Source organism: Carlito syrichta, unplaced genomic scaffold (genome assembly GCF_000164805.1).
Source record: "Carlito syrichta isolate Samal-C Ts95f unplaced genomic scaffold, Tarsius_syrichta-2.0.1 Scaffold314544, whole genome shotgun sequence".
NCBI classification, from domain to species: Eukaryota; Metazoa; Chordata; class Mammalia; order Primates; family Tarsiidae; genus Carlito; species Carlito syrichta.
In genome coordinates, this window is record NW_007258640.1 from 289,748 (window position 1) to 296,877 (window position 7,130).

The 7,130-nt window shown below is 42.9% G+C and overlaps 1 pseudogene; it reads left to right on the top strand.

Moving 5' to 3' along the window:
* Positions 1–6,627: 6,627 nt before the first annotated feature.
* On the top strand, positions 6,628–6,822 carry LOC103274143 (annotated as a pseudogene).
* Positions 6,823–7,130: the final 308 nt, after the last annotated feature.

The following is a 7,130-nucleotide window of genomic DNA, read 5'->3' on the forward strand; positions in this document are numbered from 1 at the left end:
AGCTACCATGATCCCATTAATGAGGGCACCACCCTCCTGACCTAATCATCCCTTGTGGCCCCACCTTCTGATACCATCACATTAGGATTAAGGGTTCAGAATATGCACTTGGGCAAAACATGACCATTCAGACGACAGGAGTATTGGAAAATAAATTCTAGTCATAATTTCACGCATTCTTTTATTTTTGATAATTTCTAATGAAACTAACTCCTGCTAAATCAGATTCATGTCATGTTCCCAGGCAGAGTTTTTTGTTTTGTTTTTGTTATTTATTTATGTACTTGCTTGTTTATTTGTTTGAGACAAAGTCTCATTCTGTCACCCAGGCTAGAGTGCAGTGTCACGATTATGGCTCACTGCAGCCTTGAACTTCTAGGCTTGAGCGATTCTCTTGCCTCAGCCTCCTGAGAAACTAGGGCTACAGGTGCACATCATCCCTCCTGGCTAATATTTAAAAAAACTTTTTGTAGAGATGGAGTCTTCCTATGTTGCCCAGGCTGGTCTTGAACTCCTGGTCTCAAGTGATCCCTTTGTCTCAGTTTCCCAAAGTGCTGGGACTACAGGTGTGAAACACTGATTTTCTGTTTTGGTTTCCTAAGAAGCACAACATGTTCTGTGTACGTGTCAAGACATTCTGGTTTAACATGCACTATATGTACATGATCTCTAAATATCTTTAGAAAGACATTTTATCTGTCAATAAATATTAATAACATCAAAAGGATTTGGAGCTTTTTAGGCAATTTATTCTAAAAAGTGTTGAAATTGTGGCCTAGAATCTGAGTGATCATGTTCATGAATATTTAGTCTTTCTCATGCTTCCAAGAAAATGTCTTGGAATCACAGAAAACAAAGGAAAGCGATGAACTCTGACCACAGTGAGAGGAATTTAGATGGTTATTCCTCCCAAATATTGGAAGAGCCACAGTACAGAACCAAATTCCCTGCTTAGTTTTGAAAGTATGACTTGCACCTGAGACTAGGATGGGCATGATGCTTTAGTCTGTGGTTTTTGATAACGAGGAGAAGCCTATTTCCTTTATTTCAGTATTATATTTAATACTGAGAACACAAGACTCCCCTGGAAACACATTCTTCCTAGAGAACACAAATGAGAACTGTCCCCATAGCTATTTAAAAGGTTCAGATGAAGATGGTTTCTGCAAGTCTGATTATTGTTTCTTGAACCTTGAGCAGGATGAGGAGGCCAAAACTCACAGGTATTGAGAATTTGATGTTCACTCTGGAAAAATTAACGGAGTCATGTGTTTTCAAGAAACCATGGGAACCAGCAACAATGCATAAAGAAAGGCTGCTGGTGACAGATGACTTTTTAAAAAATGTTGTTTTCTTTAGGAGAAAAAAACAGCACATAGGAATAAACAATTTTGTTTGAGCAAAGTCAGGAAAATGAGTAAGAAACTGTCTTATTCTATTGGGACAATGTGCGTTGAACAAAGACCACTACTCTGATTTCAGGGGGCCTGGAGTTCCTTCGCCAGCCTGGATCCTGAGGCAGGGCTCTCAGGAGATGGGAAAGGCCAGTGAGACCACACCCTCGCACTTCAGGGGAGAGTCCCCCACGCAGTTTTGAGGCTGGGAATTGTGGCCTTTCTTGATCCTCAGTGGTGGTCTCCAGGGTGCTGAAGGAACACCGTCCAGGGCCTTGGGCTACAAGATGTCCCCAATGACCATTTTAGGAGGGGGCAGAGTTAGAGAACTTGTGGCTACTTGTTGTTGGTACATTCAGTCTGCCCCTCTGCGACTCTGTTTCCTCTCTCCGCTTTGTAAGCTAAGATGATCACTTCTTTTTCTAGTTTTTTTTTCGAAATGATTCTTAAACTGGTCCATAGCCATAATGTACAGCTTGCTGCAGATATAAACGAGTGGATTCCCAGGACATGACATTCAGATTTTTGGGCAGGAGAAGGGGTGTGTGTTTTCGTGGGGGGTAATGAAAAGGACAAATGTTTCAGTGCCTTGGAAGTCTCAGAACTCAGGGAGAGGGTTATTACCCAGGCAGATTTCCGCATGAGTCCAGCATCTTTTGAGGAGGCTAGTTCCCCTCCAGGGGTCCTTGGATAACCGAGACCCCCCTAGACTTCACACCTTCCACAGCATGGAGTCCAGCCTTGATCTGGCTGGCTATGGATTCTGAGATTCTGGATTCTTGTCTTGTTGGATTCAGGTCTCCAAGGAGGCTCTGAGCCTATAAGGAAGTGGACAGGGTGTCTGCATTCTGCCAGCTCAGAATAGCAAGGCATGAACCCACCCAAACAGAGTAACAGACCTCATGGCGGTTAAACCAGAGTGGCCCTCAGGGAGAGTAGAGGGGTTATGGTTTTGCCTTCTCTGGTTTCCTCTCCCACATTCCGACACCTTCGACTCAGTTGGCCCTTTCCAGGGAAATTTAGAAGAATAAATGGAGTTGTTACCTACTCACTTCAAAAGAGAAAAGTTTCTTTTATCTTCTGCAGCAAGATTAGGAGGCCAGGCACATTTATTTGTGTCTGAATACTTTAAACACACGCTTGGGAAAACATAAACAGGATTTATATGAGATGCTTTAATCTCCCCAAAGAGCAATGAACTCTCATGAAAGGGCACCAGCAATTCTGGAGTTTGGTGTGATAATATTTGCTTCTGACTGTTTCTCACCTTGGATGTGACAGTGGCCTACATTCAATTCATAAACAACTCCCAAATACCTTTAAATCCAGAGGCAGTACAGGAGAAGCTGAGATGCGCAGGAATGGTCTGCCCTGCAAAGAGCTCAGCACTTCGTGTTTATAAACAACTGCAATTTTTAATCTTTAATTGAGCTGACTTGCTTATGCTGCTGAGTCTAAAGTGATTCTCAGCAATTTCCTTCTAAGAAGACGCAATCCACAAGCTCCTAAAAATAAAAGTGTGAATGGAGTTTTGGCAGGTTGAATCATCAATCAGTCTGAGAACCAGGAGGGGGACCCTTGTTCCTGAAATAAGATCCGTCTGCCACAGGTCTTTCTGCATAAAGCCCTCTGACTGCCTGCCCCTCAGGAAAATAAAACAAGCCCTTTACGTATCTGTTTGGTAAATCAGAAGTTTTGTAGCCTCACAGAATTAATAGGAAAGTGGCTTTCATGGTTGTCTGCTTCCATTGGCTTGTTGTATTGGTGAGGAAGCTGGGGTCCAGGTGGGTCAAAGGCAAGTTCAACATCACGCAGCAGTGGGCCACGTGCAGGCTTTGTTTAAAGCAGGATGTGCTTGTACTGTAAACCCAACATCAGACATTGTGATTACATCGTGCACTTTCTGCATCATCACAAGGACCAAAGTAAGGTCAGGAGTTCACAGACCTCACGGTAAGAGGAAAGATACATATGCATACACTCTCACACTTGTACATGTGTGCACACATGTGCACGAATGCTTTTATTTTTGCAAAATAAAGGAAAACTAGAGAAAAAAGAAGTGCTATCTCCAACCCTTATATCCAAGGCAAGTTGACTTAAAGTATCTGAAATGTTAATTTTGTTTTCTTAAAATTTCTCAAGTTCTTAAAATGCAGATCAGTTTAAAAGTCAGGTGGGACAGAAAAGGAAATGACTTAAATATCTATTTCTCTTTCCTATGAGTTAATGTCTCCATTGTCCATGTTCTATTATGTCTTTGGAAATAATAACTCTGGGGGTTTATTTTCATTGTATTTATTTACCAATTTATTTCTTGGCTGTGCCTGCCTAGCTGTTCACAGAGAGAGCTCAGGACCTTGCCTGTCAGGAAGGGCTGGGGGGTGGGGGGAGGGAGAGTATTGTTTGCTTTCTGCATCTGAATGAACATCTGCCAGAAACTCACAGCCCAGAGTCATCTATTTGTTTTTAGAGTGTAATCATTATTTTTCTGACAATGTGGTCCATGTCAGCCTGAAAGGCTTTTGGCTCCCCGCATCTGTAGAGAATGATCCAGAGCACCCCTAATAGTGTTTCTTCTGTTAGTCACGAGGCCTCTGAGATGCCCCTGGTTTCCAGTGATGAACTGAAAGCCAGAGGACCCCACCTCAGGGAGATGCAGATCTTTGGGCTTTGTCAGCCGGGCTAAAATGTAAATCACAACATGACGCATAATGTAACTGGACAAGCCTTGGAAAGGTTAACCGTGGGGTGCTGGTGCGGCCAACCTCCTACCAAGAGAGAAGGGCTTATCTGCCTCAGTCCTGGTCTCTCTGTCACTTCAAATGGGAGTTAAAAGCAATGCTCTAAGTGGATTAGGCCTTGAGATTAACTTGAGTATCCTGTGTTGAAAGGCCTGGATTTTACTCTCTCCTGAGACCTTGAGGATTTACTAAGGACCTGGATTTCTAAAACTTCTGCAGCAGCTGCCAGGCAGGCAATCTTATTGTTGAGAGATGGGAAGAGGGGAGTGAGTAGCCACCCTCTCCCCCTAACTTGTTGCTGCTCCTGACCCATCATTATGACCCAGATGACCAGGCAGGCAGAGACCTAATACCACTTCTCACAGTGGGCTTGAGTTCCAGCCTTCACCTTTAAAGGTGGGTACAATTCCTAGACAACGACTGGGAAGGTCAAATACCGAAAAGAGACCTATTCACTACTGGTCGCTGAGGTATCAGAAGGTTTGTCTCTAGGAAATTTGCAGGGCTCCTAAAGTCTCATGGTAAAATGTTGGAGGAATTCATTTGCCATTGGGGTCATAACAAAATGTGGAGTTGCACGATGTGTCATAACTCACAACTACCATTGATCCTTTGCCCCCATCCTCACGAACAGAATGATGAGGAGAAGGTAGCATCCAGAGGTGCTTAGAGGGAGAGTTTATAGACTTCCTTAGGCTCTCTCTGCTCTGGCAAAAGTCAGAAGAGGAAGGAAGTGGACTCTTCTCTGTTCTGGGGAACATGTTATTGTTCTCAGATGCCAAAGGGACAGATGTGACTCACCAAGACTGAAGTTAACTCACTGGACATCCTGGGGGTAGAAGAGGTTTTTGTTATTTGCATTTTTTTTCATAATTCCTACTGGAAGGAGAAAGCATGGAAATGGTACGAACATTCATCAAGTTCAATGATACCAACATTCATCGAGTTCCTATAGTGATTTATGCATCAGAGGGACTTTCCATGTAATTAAGTCATGTATCCTAATAACAACACTACATTTTACAGATAAGAAGGATCTAAGTTGAGAGAATTCAGAGACATTGCTTAAGATTACTGTTAACAGATGATAAAGTAGAATTCGAACTCAGGGTTGTCAGGTTTTACCCAAGGCTGACTTACTGCTGTTGTGCCCTCACTCTACACTTAACAGACTAAGGATGTGGATTTTCCACTTCAGTTGTATCCACATTTGGCTCATAAGAAGACTGGCTCCCTCCCCCTTCTTTGCCTGTGCACATGGTGGCCAGCTGTGGCTCTCGGCTGGAGAAGAGATGGATCAGAGCCAAGACCGCACATCAAAGACTAGCAGGGAAGTGTGCACTGCTTCTTCCTGGCTCTGGCCTCAATGGCATGCTTTGGGGGCTGTATAAAATTAACCATGGCAAAACAATTGGGGGAATCCTGTTGTGAAGGACAAAAACTGCTTTCCCAGCTTTGTCCAATCCAATTACAACTGGTGACAGGTAGATAGGTAGTTAACTAGTGGATGGTGCAAAAAGCTTCAGAGATCTCTTTATAGTAAGTTCTTAGAACTTTCATTTGGAAGTGAAAGAACCCCTGATCAAACAGCTAACACTGCTTAAAATAAAAAAGCTGAGATTAAAGCAGTGTAAATTCTTAGTCATTTAGCAGTGCTGTGGAACGGGATAATCTGACCAATTTTTCAAAGATTTAGAATAGTATGAAATATACTTAACAAAATTCTATAGACCATAATCATTCAGAAATAAAAATCTACTGAGTGTTCACATTATACTTTGCAGAACTGTTGCACAAGACTCCAGAGAGTTTCTAGTCAAATGGGGAGACAGACATTTGAATATTCACAGCTCCAAACAATTAACAACATTTGCAAAAACTGATTCATAACATATGCAAAAACATGAGAGTGAGAAGGGGGCTGATATGTTTGGGAGCTGGTTTCAGGACCGTCATCCTGAATATACATGATCATTACTTTCTGCTGTAAATGTACAGTATAAGATTCCAATTTATTAGATGATAGAGCAAATTTTATTGTATGGAATTGGGATGCACAGACTTTGCACTTAAAAAGACCTGGATTAGAAGCATGGTTCTGCCACAACATTCATTCATCAGTCCATCATTCATACATTCAAGTACATTGTTAGCAATATGCTTGGTTCTGGACACACTTAAATTAGTTATGGCATAGCAGTGTTGATGAAAGATGTCAAACTGTAAACTATTTAAAAAGGTTTATTTTGAGCCAAATGTGAGTGGCCTAGGCCCGTGGCACTGCCCTAAGAAGTCCTGAGATTATGCGCCTGTTGTGGTTGAATTGCAGCTTGGTTATATACCTCTCAGGAAGACAGAAGTACAAAAACTAGAAATCAACACGTGAGATTTCCATTGGGTTGGCCTGGGAAAGCGGGACATCTCCAAGCGGAGGTTTGCAGGTCATAGGTAGATTTGAAAATGGTGGCACTGGTCGGCAGTGAAGAAACATGGCGGCTCCTACGCTAACTGCCTGGTTGTACTCCCTGTTGTTCCGCAGGACTTCCACTTTTGCCCTCACCATCGCTGTGGGAGCCCTGTTCTTTGAGCGCGCTTTCGATCAAGGTGTGGACACCATCTACGAGCACATCAATGAAGGGAAGCTGTGGAAACACATCAAGCACAAGTATGAGAACAAGGAATAGTTTTTTGGAGGACTCATCCAGGCCAATAGGACCAGGTTCACCCATTAGCTGTTTGCCAACAGTTGGGGCCTCAGCTTTAAGATGATGCTTGAGTGACTCTTCATGGACCACCTTTTGTAGTTGGCCAGAAGCAGCTTCACCCAACAAACAGACTTGACTTCTGCTGTGTTTGAAGTATGTTTAGTCAGGGTCATCAGCAAATAAATGTAAATTACCCTTGAAAAAAAAAAAGAAGAGAAAATTGGCTGGAAGTGAGTGGATTGCCTGAGCCCGCAGGTTCGAGACCCACCTGGGCAACTTGGCGAGAC